Raw genomic sequence first — 17681 nt, forward strand, 5'->3', positions numbered from 1 at the left:
GCAGCTGTTCGCATGTAAACTGCTGCTGTCAATCTCTGACAGCAGACTGACAGCAGTATTTAACTTGTGCAAACTGGATACGCGTCATTAGTTCCACCCATCGGAGCCCATGTGACATAATTGTGGAGCGCTGATGGGTTGGCATGACAATCCGGGGTCTGCAGGAGACCCCTGTGTTTGTCATTGCTGATCTGTTATGAGCGCCGCCCTGTGTCCGGCGTCAATAGCAGATGATCAGCCCTGCTATGTGAAGCAGAATTGAAGCACAATCAGAAGATCGCAGCCTTATCTGTCTCTATGAAAATGATTTTTTCAGTGCATTGAAATGGAATGATTAGTGTAGGAGACAGGGAAATGAGAGTTTTAAAAAGTGTAAAACAGAGAGTATTTTATATTTAGATATATTACAATTTTCTACTGACAGCAGTACTACTGATTTCTGAAAAATAAAACACAGATACATACTTTTTGACTCTTGACCTTCTACTAGTTCAGTTTTACCTGCTATGTAAATAAATAACAAGCAAGAATGAACCCTGGCAGGATTCCCGGGCAGAGATTCCTGTGTTTAGTTACTGGCTTACAAGAAATGAAACTTTGATTACAGGACTAGAATCTGAAAATCAAACGTATGAAATGAAAGTTGTATCTGTGCTTGCTTCTGGAACAAGAAACTTATTGTCTATTACTAAAGGTAATTCACCTTACTGGTAGCAAAGTCTGTTTCAAGTCATAAAGTGCATTTAATTAGTTTAGCTTCCTTATCGCTGTGCTTTTTTTTACAGAAACAATTGGATACAACCATAGTATCATGTTTGGCAAATTCTACACTAAGGCTATGTGCCCACGTTGCATTTATGAAGCAGAAAAATTTCTGCTGCATAAATGCAAGTCCTCTCCCGGAAAAACGCATGCGGAATTCCGCACGCGTTTATCGCGCATTTTTCGCGCGTTTATCACGCGTTTTCCACATGCGGAATTGCCTTGCGTTATTTATGCATTGGACAAAGGCAATTCTGCTTGCGGAAACGCAAAATTAATTGACATGCTGCGGATTTTTGAACGCAGCATAAACGCTGCGGAAAAATCCGCAGCATGTGCATAGAACTTGCGGAATCCCATTGGGGACCATGGGGTGCGGGTTACCAAGCGTTTTACAAGCGTTTCCGCTGCGGAAATTCCGCATCAAAAACGCTTGAAAAACGCTACGTGGGCACACAGCCTAAGGCTATGATCACAGGTTGCATTTTTGCAGCGTTTTTTTTTATGTGTTTTTTTATGCAAATTTTCAGCTGCATTTTACAGTACCAGCAAAGTCTGAGATTTCAGAAATCTCATGCACACACCTTGGCTTTTTTTTCCTGACTGTTTTGTCAAAGAGCTGTGTTTTTGCAAAATGCAGCATGTCACTTCTTTCAGCATTTTTGCAGTGTTTTTCACCCATTCAATGGGTAGTGCAAAAATGCTGCAAAAGCGCAGCAAAAAACACAGGTATCAGGTTTTGCTGTGGTTTTGGTGCCAAAAACTGAGGAAGTTGAATCAGGTTTTTTTTTATGCACTAAAATTTATCAGCATGCACTCTGACAAAAATGCAATAAAAACACTGCAAAAATACGCAGCAAAAACTCTGCGAAACCTGCTTTTTTTGATGTTGCTTCTTTAATGCCAAGAGAGTAGGTTTTGTCTGCAGAAAAAAACGCAGTAAAAACGCAACGTGTGAACATAGCCATAAACATATTGCAACTTTCTCCTTGGTGATCTGACAAGACAGAGTTTGAATAGGACAAAAACGCTACAGCTGGAAATATTTGCTTTGACTAGTGGAAAGAGCTAAAAAAAAGTATTATTTTACCACTATCTAAACAGTATAAGACTGATTAATCAACTGCGACGTCTGAAAAATGGCAAGCACCTCCGTGCACCTTGCCATAAATTTTACTCCATTCATGGACAGGAGTAAGATTTCTGGCGTAAGGTATGCTGCAACTTGTCATGAATTAAACAACCTATGGCATCACTTCCCCTGCCCCATCCCAGTTCTTATATTGGCGAAGCTGGATGAAACTAGAGTGAAAATGACAAAATTATAAGATTTTTGCCCAACTTGGGTTTTGGGCAAAAATGTGACTTATCAAAGTGTTTTATGCCAGATTTCTGGAAAATACACTTTGATGAATCAATGTCTATATATTTTACCAAAGTTTTGTTTTAGTTTTTCTTTTTCGTAAATCAATAGTACACATGAAAAAAAGAAACTTTGAAATATATCTTATCAATGAAAGTTGCTTCTTTCCCCTCCTGTACTGATCATTCATTCTCAAAATGCTAAATTCATGGGTAAAATCTGTATTCAGTGAATTCAGATATTCCCATTACTGAGATAGGAGATGATGACAGTTCGGGCTCATACACTTGTGTGCACAATTAGGCAATTTTTTTTTGATGATTCATTTTATTATTGAGCAGCCACAATGCTGTCAGTTAAGCCAAAAGGTGAATAAACCTAAAACCGGAATAAGAAAGTAAAAGTGAGGTTTGTCTTTCTTAGGCCACAGCCCCACTATCAATATTTTTGGTCAGTATTCGGTCAGTATTTTTTCTCAGGAGTGATAAATGCAGTGGGTGATAAATGCAGAATTGGTGCCCTTGTTTCTATTATACTTTTTCTCTGATTATTTCTCACCTGGTGAGGAAGCTACCAAAGAAAAACGCACTTTGGGGTTGAGGAGCCTGGACTGCCACCACCTGTGACCATGGGTATTTAACATATCTATAATATAACGCTACAAGCGTCCCTCTGTCTGGAGCCTCTATAGACTGTGCAAGCGCGACACGCAGTCTGGCTCCAGACAGAAGAACGCATGGAGCCGTTACAGGTAAGAGGAGTGTGTATGGCGCCGGAGATCACGGTATGCGTAGACACTGAACACATACCGTGATCTCCGGCGCCATACTTATCTGACCAGGAGGAGCGTTGCCGTGACGCCTCTCTTCGCCGGAGACCGGGGCAGGAGTGAGGCGTCGGAATCGGCGCATGCACATAGCGCTATCCGGCGCCATTTTACTGAAGACACATTTGCAGTCTGTCTTCAGCAAAATGGCGCCGGACAGCGCGGTATGGGCACGTGCGGCCTCCGGCAGAACAGGACACAGCAGCGTTGGAGCACAGGGAAGAAAGGTGAGTATGTGTTTTTTTTATGTGCAGCGTGAAAGGGATCTGGGGGGGCCATGCATACCAGGATTCGGATGAGGGGCCATGCATACCAGGATAGGGATGAGGGGTACCATGCATACCAGGATAGGGATGAGAGGTACCATGCATACCAGGATAGGGATCTGGTGGGGGACCATGCATGCCAGGATTCAGATGAGGGGCCATGCATACCAGGATAGGGATGAGGGGTACCATGCATACCAGGATGAGGGATGGGGTGCCATGTATACCAGGATAGGGATGAGGGGTACCATGCATACCAGGATGAGGGGTACCATACATACCAGGATAGGGATGAGGGATGGGGTACCATGCATACCAGGATAAGGCTGAGGGGGCCATGCATACCAGGATTGGGTATGAGGGAGCCATGCATACCAGGATAAGGGGCTCCATGCATGCCAGGATTGGGATGAGTAGTGCCATACATACCAGGATTGGGGTTGAGGGGTGCCATGCATACCAGGATTGGGAGTGAGGGGTGCCATGCATACCAGGATAGGGATGAGGGCAGCACATAACAGGATGGGGGAACAGGATTGGCCAGCACAAATACCAGGATGGGGGCAGCACAAATACCAGGATGGGAGACCATATACTAATAAAAATGCTCGCCACCCAGGCGTAGAACGGGCTCAATAGCTAGTATGTACAGTACAGACCAAAAGTTTGGACACACCTTCTCATTTAAAGATTTTTCTGTATTTTCATGTCTATGAAAATTGTATATTCACACTGAAGGCATCAAAACTATGAATTAACACATATGGAATTATACACTTAACAAAACAGTGTGAAACAACTGAAAATATGTCTTATATTCTAGGTTCTTCAAAGTAGTCACCTTTTGCATTGATGACTGCTTTGCACACTCTTGGCATTCTCTTGATGAGCTTCAAGAGGTAGTCACCGGAAATGGTCTTCCAACAATCTTGAAGAAGTTCCCAGAGATGCTTAGCACTTGTTGGCCTTTTTGCCTTCACTCTGCGGTCCAGCTCACCCCAAACCATCTTGATTGGGTTCAGGTCTGGTGACTGTGGAGGCCAGGTCATCTGGCGTAGCACCCCATCACTCTCCTTCTTGGTCAAATAGCCCTTACACAGCCTGGAGGTGTGTTTGGGGTCATTTTCCTGTTGAAAAATAAATGATGGTCCAACTAAACGCAAACCAGATGGAATAGCATGCCGCTGCAAGATGCTGTGGTAGCAATGCTGGTTCAGCATGCCTTCAATTTTGAATAAATCCCCAACAGTGTCACCAGCAAAGCACCCCCACACCATCACACCTCCTCCTCCATGCTTCATGGTGGGAACCAGGCATGTAGAGTCCATCCGTTCACCTTTTTCTGCGTCGCACAAAGACACGGTGGTTGGAACCAAAGATCTCAAATTTGGACTCATCAGACCAAAGCACAGATTTCCACTGGTCTAATGTCCATTCCTTGTGTTCTTTAGCCCAAACAAGTCTCTTCTGCTTGTTGCCTGTCCTTAGCAGTGGTTTCCCAGCAGCTATTTTACCATGAAGGCCTGCTGCACAAAGTCTCCTCTTAACAGTTGTTGTAGAGATGTGTCTTCTGCTAGAACTCTGTGTGGCATTGACCTGGTCTCTAATCTGAGCTGCTGTTATCCAGCGATTTCTGAGGCTGGTGACTCAGATAAACTTATCCTCAGAAGCAGAGGTGACTCTTGGTCTTCCTTTCCTGGGACGGTCCTCATGTGAGCCAGTTTCTTTGTAGCGCTTGATGGTTTTTGCAACTGCACCAGGGGACACTTTCAAAGTTTGCCCAATTTTTCGGACTGACTGACCTTCATTTCTTAAAGTAATGATGGCCACACGTTTTTCTTTACTTAGCTGCTTTTTTCTTGCCATAATACAAATTCTAACAGTCTTTGCAGTAGGACTATCAGCTGTGTATCCACCTGACTTCTGCACAACACAACTGATGGTCCCAACCCCATTTATAAGGCAAGAAATCCCACTTATTAAACCTGACAGGGCACACCTGTGAAGTGAAAACCATTTCCGGTGACTACCTCTTGAAGCTCATCAAGAGAATGCCAAGAGTGTGCAAAGCAGTCATCAAAGCAAAAGGTGGCTACTTTGAAGAACCTAGAATATAAGACATATTTTCAGTTGTTTCACACTTTTTTGTTAAGTATATAATTCCACATGTGTTAATTCATAGTTTTGATACCTTCAGTGTGAATGTACAATTTTCATAGTCATGAAAATACAGAAAAATCTTTAAATGAGAAGGTGTGTCCAAACTTTTGGTCTGTACTGTATATATTTACCTTATCCCTGCTTTGATCAACACTGAACTGATAGGATTACTAGCAATAGGACACCAGGTTATACGTTCTGTATATGATTGTATTGCATTATCCTCTTTAATATTTCCAGCTGGGATATTTATCCACTTGGATCGGATTTCCTATATGGCCAGGTGTAGCACTATGTGATTCTACTATTTAGTGGATGGCATTACCAGCCTCCTGTACTGGGTTTTCTGCTTCTTTTTTCATTTTTGTTACCCTTCTATTTTTTGCCCCTTATCCCTCCCATTTTTTGTATATAATAATGATATTTTATCTATTATGAAATAAGCTATGTTTTTAACATGAATAGCATTAACTCATCGTTCTCTCTCCGTACAAATTATCTTGCGTTGCTAGAACTATATGGGCATTATATATGCTATAAAATGTCATTTTGGATCTTTTTGAGATATTGAGCTCTAGTACAATTGCAGCAAAGAAAACTATGACTCTATCATAATTGCTGCATCCAGTAAACGGATACATCACTGGAATCAGTGTCTCTTTCTCTAACTCATGCTGTATTCAGATTGCATAGCAAAAACCTTGTTGAACAATTTGCTTTAACGTGTTGACGATGAACTTTTTGGGTAGCACCAACCACAGACCAACAAGACAATGTTCACAGAGATGTACTGTTTTCCTTCACAGTAAATCTCCCATTTAAGAATAGGGTTTAGGTCAGGTGAGGAAGGGGGCAATGAAGTACTTCGATGCATACAATTGAGTATTGTCCTTCATAAAAATCATGGTTTTCTTGAAAGATGCAGACTTTTTCCTGTACCACCGCTTAAAAAAAGTGTATTCTAAAAACTAGCACTAGGTTTGGGAGTTGATTTTGAGTCCATTTTCAACCCGAAAAAGTTCAGCTAGCTCATCTTATACCAGTAACTAATATTAGTACCACACCTCCACAATGCTGGCATCTGACTAGAAGTGAAGGCCTGTGCCTGCTACTGATCCAGCCCATCAGACTGTTTTTTACTCCACTGGTTCGATCCAGCCATTGGCCCATCCATCTGATCCATAGAGTCACTCTCACCTCATTAGTAAATAAAACCTTTGAAAACTCTGTCTTCAAATATTTCTTGTCCCAGTCTTGACGTTTCAACTTCTGTGTCTTGTTCAGTGGTGGTCGGGTCTCAGCCTCCCTTACCCTCGGCCATGTCTCTGAGCACCTTGTACAACCCCTGGCAAAAATTATGGAATCACCGGGCTCGGAGGATGTTCATTCAGTTGTTTAATGTTGTTGAAAAAAAGCAGATCAGACATGGCACAAAACTAAAGTAATTTCAAATGGCAACTTTAGGGCTTTAAGAAACACAAAGAAATTAAAATTAAAAATGTGGTACTCAGTAAGAGTAAAAAAAATTACAGAGGGAAAAAATTATGGAATCACTCAATTCATGAAAAACAAACACACAAAAGAACACTCCAATACATCACTAGTATATTGTTGCACCACCTCTGGCTTTAATAACAGCTTGCAGTCTCTGAGACATGGACTTAATGAGTGACAAACAGTACTCTTCATCAATCTGGCTTCAACTTTCTCTGATTGCTGTTGCCAGATCAGCTTTGCAGGTTGGAGCCTTGTCATGGACCATTTTCTTCAACTTCCAACAAAAATTTTCATTTGGGTTGAGATCCGGACTATTTGCAGGCCATGACATTGACCTTATGTGTCTTCTTTCAAAGAATGTTTTCACAGTTTTTGCTCTATGGCAGGATGCATTATCATCTTGAAAAATGATGTCATCATCCCCAAACATCCTTTCAATTGATGGGATAAGAAAACTGTCCAAAATATCAATGTAAACTTGGGCATATATTGAAGATGTAATGACAGCCATCTCCCCAGTGCCTTTACCTGACATGCAGCCCCATATCATCAATGACTGTGGAAATTTGCATGTTCTGTTCATGCAGTCATCTTTATAAATCTCATTGGAACGGCACCAATCAAAAGTTCCAGCATCATCACCTTTCCCAATGCAGATTCGCGATTCATCATTGAATATGACTTTCATCCAGTCATCCACAGTCCACGATTGCTTTTCCTTAGCCCATTGTAACCTTGTTTTTTTCTGTTTAGGTGTTAATGATGGCTTATGTTTAGCTTTTCTGTATGTAAATCCCATTTCCTTTAGGCGGTTTCTTACAGTTCGGTCACAGACATTGACTCCAGTTTCCTCCTATTCGTTACCCATTTGTTTTGTTATGCATTTCCTGTTTTGGAGACATATTGCTTTAAGTTTCCGGTTTGACACTTTGATGTCTTCCTTGGTCTACCAGTATGTTTGCCTTTAACAACCTTCCCATGTTGTTTGTATTTGGTCCAGATTTTAGACACAGCTGACTGTGAACAACCAACATCTTTTGCAACATTGCGTGATGATTTACCTTCTTTTAAGAGCTTGATAATCCTCTTTGTTTCAATTGACATCTCTCCTGTTGGAGCCATGATTCATGTGAGTCCACTTGGTGCAACAGCTCTCCAAGGTGTGATCACTCCTTTTTAGATGCAGACTAACGAGCAGATCTAATTAGATTCAGGTGTTAGTTTTGGAAATGAAAATTTACAGGGTGATTCCATAATTCTTTCCTCAGAATTGATTGATTCCATAATTTTTTCCCTCTGCTTGGTCTGAAAAAAATTACCCTTACTGAGTACCACATTTTTAATCTTGATTTCTTTTAGTGTCTCTTAAAACTCTAAAGTTGCCATTTGAAATGACTTTAGTTTTGTGCCATGTCTGTGATCTGCTTTTTTTCAACAACATTAAACAACTGAATGAACATCCTTCGAGCCCGGTGATTCCATAATTTTTGCCAGGGGTTGTACTTCTGGGCCCTCCAGGGAGGCAGCAGTTCTGGAATATGACAGCACGGGAGGATAATTGGTTCCTGGTGGTTTCACAATTGATTTTTCTCAGGTCTTTGGCAGTTAATGTTCATCTTTTTTTCTCCACACATTTTTTGCGACTCTGTTGACTATTTGCAACAAAACTGTTGATGGTTTTGTGATCCCAGCCCAATATCTTAGCAATTTCAACATTACTGTATCCCTCAGTTAAACATTTAACAATTTTTGAGTCAGGCAAATCTCTTTTTTGGCCGCCCATTTTAGCTGAGGAAAACAAGATGTCTAATAATTCTGTACACCTTGATAAAGGTGTTATATCCTTACATCCTCCCTCATTACACAAATACACTTCACCTGATCTTCTTCTTTCAATAAGCATTCACATTTATACACCTTGGAGTTGGAAAATATGCATAAAAATTCTGATATGGTCAAAATACTCACTTGCCTAATAATTGTACACAGTGTAAATTGTACACAGTGTAAACTTCTTAAATTAACCTTCTTAGCGCCTCCTATCCAGAATTCTGCCAGCTGCTTGTATACATATTCCACCTCTGCCCAAAGCCGAGGACTGGGCACCATCTTCACCCAACCAATGATGAACCCCATCCCGCTAAAGCATGCCAAGCCAATATGACATACCTGGTGTGGCTTCCTTTTCGTTGGCTGGTAAACTTTATAGTGGCCCTCACCAACCCTTTCCAACACTTCAGAGGGTCCTTGCAATTTGGTGAGGAATTTGTTCCCCATGGTGGTCACCAACACCCACACCCGAACCCTAGGTTTAAAATGTTTCACCCGAATCAACGGACTATACCTCCTATATCGTGTCTTGAGGAGGCATTCTTTTGCCTGGCCTATCACCTTGGTCCCTTGACATATCTGATCAATGTATCGACAATGGAAGCTGTTCGGCCATGGCATGTGATGAGGTTTCTTCAGTTGTGACCTGGTTATCAGCCAAGCTCCCAGGCGGTACCGCTTTCCCACACAAATCCCAAAACAGAGTAAAATCACGACCGACCTTTACAGGATATAACAATTCTTTGACCGCTCCCACTTTGTGGAACACAGATCCACAGTCTGTGTCAATGTCGACCCGGGCCAGAGGAAAGTTCTTGGTGCCTCCATGCATCCACCAGATGTCAACTAGCTTTCCAGGGGCTGATACTTGTGGAAGTGTGGCCCCTACCACGGTCACCAAACTCCCTGAGTCCAGAAGCCCTGTCACTAAGACACTGGTCACAGTAATCCGTCATACCTGAGGCCCCTCGCTAGGATGAGGAACAGCGATGCAGGCAGGGTAGGCGAAGTAGGAGCAGCGCCGACCCATGCTGCAGTCCATTGGCTCAGAGGTCAAAGGACAATTGGCTGATATATGACCCAGGGCATGACACCTCCAACAGACAATGTGACAAGGTGTACCCCTTAAACCCGGCTCTGACCCCTCCCGGGACCTTGGGCACCCCTCAGAGGTGATCTTGGCCCTCTTCTTCTGGATATCCTTGACAGGTGAACTCAGGTTACCTTGACTGCTCAGGCAGTTCTCCGCAGCCAAGTATCTTTCCACCAGGCTCACTAGGTCACCTGGGCAATATTAATCCATAAAAATTGTTACAGCTCCAGAGGGTTAAAATAATGCTATTTATTGATATAATTAAAACTTCGTAATCCAAGTGGAAAAATTATTGAAAAAAAACTTCTTGTTTCGGATGCAAGCAAGCATCCTTAATCATGGCATAAAAGTGAGCAAAGACAGGGTGGGTGTGAACTTAACCCTATCAATACTCTGATTATAGATATTTAAAAACAAAAATGTTTGTTTATCAGAAAAAAAAGAAACCACATTATTAATAGTGAAACATCATGAAATAACAGTGATACTTTCAGTTGTGCACTTTTGTGCACTTTTAATTTTTTGCTTGTGCAGCCAACATAATATTTGACATAGTGTGCATGTGATTATATATACTACATTCTCACTATTGCAGTTAATAAACTGTTTCATGAAATATGTATTGGACCCCCATGAATTCAAAAAGGTTTTGCAAGGGGTCTCATAGGAGCATGTTTCACTGCAAGGGGCTCCATATTTAAAAAAAAACATTATTTTATAACCAATATTTATTGTCTTTTGGAATTTAAACAAAAAATACTTATTTCATGGTGTTTCTGTGAGGCTGAGTCACTTTTCACGGCCAGGCCGTGAGATGGGATAGTCAAGGAGTCCGAAGTCAAAGCCAGGAGGGTACGTCATAAACAGAGGGAAGAGGCAAAGACGTTGTCAGGTAACATTCTGTAGATCAGAATACCAGGAGGAAAGCAGATCATAGCAGAAGGGGTCAAACAGACGGATGGTCAGAACAAGGTCCAAGGTCAGGCAACAGAAGATTGATAAACAGAACTCAAGGCACAGAGAACAAACCTCACACACAAGCTGAATGTACACTACCGTTCAAAAGTTTGGGGTCATTTTGAAATTTCATTATTTTTGAAAGAAAAGCACATTTTTTTTCAATGAAGCTAACATTAAATGAATCAGAAATACACTCTATACATTGTTAATGTGGTAAATGACTATTCTAGCTGCAAACCTCTTGTTTTTATTGCAATATCTACAGAGATGTATAGAGGCCCATTTCCAACAACCACCCCTCCAGAGATTTAATGGTACACTGTGTTTGCTAACTGTGTAAGAAGGCTAATGGATGTTTAGAAAACCCTAGAAAACCCTGGCACAAGTATGTTAGCCCAGCTGAAAACGGTTTGGCTGATTTGAGAAGCTATAAAATTGACCTTCCTTTGAGCTAGTTGAGAATTTGGAGCATTACATTTGTTTGTTCTATGAAACTCTCAAAATGGCCAGAAAAAGAGAACTTTCATGTAAAACTCGACAGTCTATTCTTGTTCTTAGAAATGAAGGCTATTCCATGCGAGAAATTGCCAAGAAACTGAAGATTTCCTACAACGGTGTGTACTACTCCCCTCAGAGGAAAGTGTGACGCCCTGCTGTGCATGGAGTCACAGACCAAAGGGGGGTGCATTTCAGGTTTTCTCCATAAGAGGCCCTCAGAGCATACACACACCTCCACCCTACCTCAGAACCACCAGAGGGAGCCCTTTAGGGAATATATAAAGGAGGGTGGAGGCAGGAAGAGAGGGAGTTCAGTCAGTTGTCTAAGGAGTGAGTCCAGTCAGGAGTCTCTGCTGAGATACAGAAGGTTAGTGACTCAGCAGGTTTCTGCTGAGAGGAGTTGTTTGGAGTCTGCTGCAAGCAGCTCAGAGAGAGACAGCTAGGAGCGTTGCCAACGCTCTAAAGAGCGGCAGAAGAGGCAGCCAGCTTACTGCCAGTGTGTATAGCCTAGTGAGGGCCCAGAGTGGGCCGAAGGCTAGTGGAACAGTAGCATCGGGGACCGAGGAGCTTCATAAGCTCACCCCAGGAATATACCGGACACCGGCTCCGAGTCTGCAGAGCAGTATACCCTCTGTGGAAAACAACCGGATCTTTCCTGGAAGACTTCAGGTCTCAGGATAGCCCAGGAGCTGACACGTAACAGGACCAGGAGGCACGGAGGCTCCGCCATACCAGGAGCGTGCTCTTCAGCAAAAGGCCCTAACACCAGGTCAGCCGGCGCAACACAAGGACTAAGTTAGGCCTAGTTTCAGACAGGCCATAAACTACACAAGCGGCAAGGATACAGGAGGCCCTATACCTGCTCACTGGGGAGAGACCTGCAGTGCACCCCTCACCCTACAGTGCTCTGGGCGGTACCGCAACTCCACCAGTAAAAAGGTACTGAAGCCAAACGTGAGTGTGTCTCCCATTTTTCCTTGGACCCGGCTGGGTCACCGCCATATAGTGCACCTTACCGAACACCGCTGCCCTGAGGCCTAGCTCCACCTGTGGGGAGCTACCCCATCATAGCTGCCGTAACACCGGCCTCAGTGGACTGCCGCAGCGCTGGTGGTCCTCACCAGACACCACAGGTGGCGTCACGAACTTTCATTTTTCATTTAACCCCTTTTTTTAAGAGAGACCCCAGGGTACAGGCCCGGGAGCCAACCACCGCGACATCCCCCAAGGCCAGGCATTAAGGCCCGGGCGCCGAGTAGTCCCCATCCCCTGGGTGCCACATCTCTCTAACTGGCGTCACGAACAGGATTGCATGCCCGCGGCAACAGAAGGAGTTGTGCCCGTTGCCACCGGGTACTGTGCGCCTTAAGAAACTGTAAAAAACTCACAGTGGTGAAGCTTTTCCCGCCATTTTCTGGAGTTTCCCGCCATTGGCCACCATCTTTCCGGTCGCCATGCGAGAAGAAGGGCGTAACCGCGGGAAAACTAGAGGGCGTAACCGCTGAAAGCGCGCGAAGTCGAGGACATGCCCCACGCACTGACGCAGCGTCAGGTCCTGGCAGGAAGCACAAGCGAACGCTCTGACGTGGAACATAAGCGACGCAAGGTCCTATCAGAAGACCTCCGCCTGCGGAGCTGCGGCCTACAGAAGGAAGGTAGGCCACGGTTCACTAGGGGGGCGCAAAGATGTTGCAGCAACAGCCCAACGTCGCTGACCAGGCTGACAGCCCCGATGATGCGCCCGCAGCCGCCGCCGCTCAAGACGGAGCAGCCGCCCCATTACCAGGGCCTGTAGCCCCTATTGTACCATTGACTTTACCGTACATGCCTGGAGCAAAGTGGCTCCCCCAGTACAACAGCAAGCCGGACACCCTGTCCGGATTCAAGCGCAAAATACGCAGCATCCTGGACATGTATTCTATGACCAGCAAACAAAGAGCTGCAGTAGTTGTGGGACAATTGACTGGTGCTGCGGAGAGAGAAGTAGAGACTTGGTCAGCCGCAGACCAGGAATCAGTGTCCACAATTTTCAAAAAGTTACAGACTGCCTTTGAGGACCCCACTGAGGCAGACCTCCGGATGAGGTTCTACCAATGCTCTCAGAAGCCGGAGGACAGCGTTCGGGACTATGCCTGCCATTTACAGGTGGCCCTGCGAGCTCTAAAACAGGTTAGTCCAATTAGCATAACCAATGAGAGTAAAATGCTAAATGAACAATTTGTCCGGGGGCTGAGGTCCCAAGCGGAGAGCAGGACTGTGCGTTGGTGGTCCTTGGACCATCCAGATGCTACCTTCGACACCCTTAAAGACATGGCTATCAAGGGTCTGCAACCCGTGGAGACAGCAGATACGTCTATCCAGCGTTACCAGGGTGGGGCCACTCCAACGCCAGCAGCACCCACCTTTTCCCCGCTGGCTGCTGAAGCCAAAGTGCAGGCAGCGCCCCCTACTGAGCTGGACTGTCTGCGCTCAGAAGTGCGCCAGCTGACCAAAAACCTGGCCACTGTGATGAGTGCCCTGCAACTACGGACTGAGCCAGAGATGGAAGGAAAGATCCTGCTAGCCGACTGCCCTGAGGATGTCCCCTGGATGAACCGGAGGAGAAGGAGGACGTCGCCACCCCGGAGGAGGACATCGCCACCCCGGAGGAGGACAACGCCACCCCCAGGAAGGACCAACAACCAGCGCCATCCTCACCAAGAGTTCGTCTGCCACCGCTGCCAGAAGGCAGGTCACACAGTGCACCAGTGTCCTTTAAACGAGCAAACCCTGGGTCCGAGGGCCAGCACCCAGGAATAGACTCAGCAGGCCCCTCAGACTGGCACCGCAGGTTCGTGGGAGGAAGACCTTTCCTATCCATCATACTTGACGGCATTGCGATACCTGCCCTGCTGGACACCGGATCCCAGGTAACAATCATACCTGATATCCTCTATAGCAAATACTGGTCCATGGACAGTCTCCAACCCCCAAACCCAGACTTTTCAGTATATGCCTCTAACGGCCTCCCTCTTGACCTACTCGGGGTTAAGAATGTAGCAGTAAAAGTGGGGAGAGTGGAGTTAAAGGACCAGGGACTCATTGTAGTGAAGACTGTCAATGAGGAAAATGGACTGAATATGGTACTAGGCACTAACATTGTTGGTAACTGTTTGGAGGAGGTTGTGTTTTTACTCCAACAGCTCGCTGACGTTGCCAGACCAAGGCAGAGGAGAGCGATCCAGAAGGAGATCCGAGCCCTGACGTACCAGCAGCAAGCGCAGCTGACCAGCGGTGAGATTGGTAACGTGCGGGTAACTGACCCGATACCCATTGTAATTCCCCCAATGAGTGAAATGCTTACCTGGTGTAGAGCAGCAATAGGTCTTAAAGGACAGAGCTACCAGGCGGTAGTAGAACCTCTTAGCTCAGAGCACAGACCTACACTCTAACCGCCAGGGGGGTAGTAGATGTACGCAATGGGAGGGTGCCCGTTTTTCTTCTTAACTATGGGGAAGACCAGGTTAAATTACCACGTTATGCCACTATTGCCAAACTCTACACTGTAAATAATAACTCTATTCACACGGCGGAGTCCTTAACCTCCCCAGACCAAGTGGAGGATAATGACCCTACAACACAGGAGGGGGATTGGTGTCAACAGCTCCACGTTGGGACAGACACCACTCCTGCCCACCAGAAACAGGGAGTACACCGGGTGGTTCAAGAATACGAGCAGGTATTCAGCAAACACCCGCTTGACTTTGGGAGGATTAAGGGGGTACAACATCACATCCCCACAGGCAACCATCCCCCCATCAAGGAACGGTACAGGCCTATACCTCCAGCACACTACCAGAAAGCCAAGGAGATGTTGCATGACATGAAGAAGGCAGGGGTAGTAAGGGATAGTTGTAGTCCCTGGGCAGCTCCCCTAGTTCTAGTCAGGAAGAAGGATGGAAGCATGAGAATGTGCGTAGATTACCGTCAAGTAAATCGCATTACACATAAAGATGCATACCCTTTACCACGTATTGAGGAATCCCTGGCTGCCTTGAAGTCTGCAAATTACTTTTCCACCCTTGACCTCACTAGTGGGTACTGACAAGTAGCTGTGGCTGAGGAGGATCGGGAGAAGACGGCCTTCACCACCCCGATGGGACTCTGCGAGTTCAACAGTATGCCGTTTGGACTCTGCAATGCCCCCGGAACGTTCCAGAGATTGATGGAGTGCTGCCTGGGACACCGCAACTTCGAGACTGTGTTATTATACCTGGATGACGTGATTGTGTACTCCAAGACGTATGAGGACCACTCGAAGCACCTGGCGGAGGTATTTGAGTCACTGTCCCAGTATGGGATGAAGTTGAAGCCCTCCAAGTGCCACCTGCTCAAGAAGAAGGTACAGTACCTGGGACACATTGTCAGTCCAGAAGGGGTAGCACCAGACCCGGAGAAGGTCACTGCCATCCAGAAATGCCCGGAGCCGAAGAACCTGAAGGAGGTGCGTCAGTTCCGGGGACTGATAGGATACTACCGGAGGTTTGTAAAAGATTACACCAAGAGAGCAGCACCTCTGCAAGACCTCCTGATAGGACAGTCCCCAAAGGGCGGAAATCCCCCATTCCACTGGGGTAAAGAACAGGCTGAATCATTTCAAGAAATGAAGGAGATCCTGACAGGTGATGAGATCCTTGCCTACCCTGACTACAGCCAACTGTTCCTGCTGTATACTGATGCCAGCAATGAAGGATTGGGAGCTGTCCTAAGTCAGAAGCAGAATGGCCAGGAGAAAGTCATTGCGTATGCAAGCAGGAAGCTCCGCCCGACCGAGAGGAACCCAAAGAACTATAGCAGCTTCAAGTTGGAGTTTCTGGTCTTGGTCTGGGCCATTACAGAAAGGTTCAAGCACTACCTAGCCTCCAGCAAGTTCACTGCCTACACTGACAATAACCCCTTAACTCATCTTGAAACAGCCAAGCTGGGAGCCATGGAACAACGATGGATGGCTCGGCGGTCAAACTACCAATTCACCATAAAGTACCGGGCGGGCCGAAAGAACGCCAACGCCGATGCTCTGTTTAGGATGCCTCACCAGTCAGACACAGAAGAAGAAGTGGATGACCTGGAAGAGATAGAGATACCTGCCTTTCACTGGAGTGGGATGATCCATGAGCAACGAGCCTCCAGGAAGCCGCGTGAAAAGACGTTAAACCCCCTGCCTCACCACAGCTGGAAAGAGACCCAGGACAGCGACCCGGTTGTCAGCCGCATTAAACAGCTGATAACCCAAGAAGGTGCCTCCCTGGAGAAAGATGCGTCTCTGCAAACAAAGCAGCTGTGGAACGAGAGAAGCCGGCTGTTTATATACCGTGAGAAGCTGTGCCGGAGGTACTTTAATCCAAGAACCCATGAGATGGTATGGCAGATAGTAGTCCCGAAGACAGACATCCAGATGGTATTAGAAGCTTACCATGATCAGGCGGGGCACTTTGGCTGGAAAAAGCTAGAGACCCTACTGAAGTGTCGATTCTACTGGGTAGGAATGCGCAGCTCCATTGAAAGGTGGTGCCGGGACTGTGGACCCTGCGGCCTAAGAAGGAAAGACTTCAGCAGCCAGAAGGCACCCCTGCAACCCATCAAGACGACTCGGCCCCTGGAGTTCGTGGCCCTGGACCATGTCAAGCTCTCCCTCAGCAGGTCAGGATACTCCTACGCCCTGACCATGGTGGATCACTACTCCAGGTTCCTGGTGGTTGCCCCTGTCAAAGACCTGACAGCAGAGACAGCAGCCAAGACGTTTCAAGCAGACCCCATGGATACCCTGAGCAGGTACTGACTGACCAAGGCCCGGCCTTTGAGGCTGAATTGTTCAAAGAGTTCTGCCATCTGTACGGGTGTAAAAAGATCAGGACTACACCGTACCACCCCCAAACTAACAGTCTCTGTGAAAAGATGAACAACATCATCATCGATCTATTGAAGACCATACCACTAGAATTGAGAAACCAGTGGCCAGACCTACTACCTGACTTAGTGGATCTGTATAATCACATACCAGTAAGCTCCACCAATTGCATATCTAATGCGGGCAAGACCTGGGAAGTTGCCCATGAACCTGGAGCTTGGTGTGGTAGAACCTGTAGCTGATGCGACCACTGAGGACTGGGACACAGCCAGACAGGAGCAGTACAGAAGAGTACAAGCCTGTGTCGAAGACAGTCTCACTCGGGTGAGGGATAAACAAGAGGCGCAATACAACAGAAGTGCACCAGCAGAACCCTTCACATCAGGAGAAGTGGTATTGAAAAGGAAGCGGAGGAACCACAAGCTTGATGACCAGTGGGAGAGAGAACCCTACACTGTGTTGAATTCAAGGTTTGACAACAGGAAGACGTGTTTGATCAGCAAAGATGGAGGGAGAACCACTGCAACAGCATCTCGGGA

General features: G+C 45.8%; 1 long non-coding RNA gene across 1 annotated transcript in view; it reads left to right on the forward strand.

Annotated features, from left to right (window-relative positions):
* Positions 1 to 570: 570 nt before the first annotated feature.
* LOC141258078 (uncharacterized) overlaps positions 571 to 17681 on the forward strand; it is a 32158-nt gene continuing 15047 nt past the window's right edge. The window contains exon 1 of the long non-coding RNA XR_012318190.1: positions 571 to 694. This is a non-coding gene — a long non-coding RNA (uncharacterized lncRNA). The remainder of the gene's footprint in view (positions 695 to 17681) is intronic.

The sequence above is a fragment of the Phyllobates terribilis genome, unplaced genomic scaffold (assembly GCF_046119375.1).
Source record: "Phyllobates terribilis strain yellow unplaced genomic scaffold, ASM4611937v1 Scaffold_3__8_contigs__length_932513732, whole genome shotgun sequence".
NCBI lineage: Eukaryota > Metazoa > Chordata > Amphibia > Anura > Dendrobatidae > Phyllobates > Phyllobates terribilis.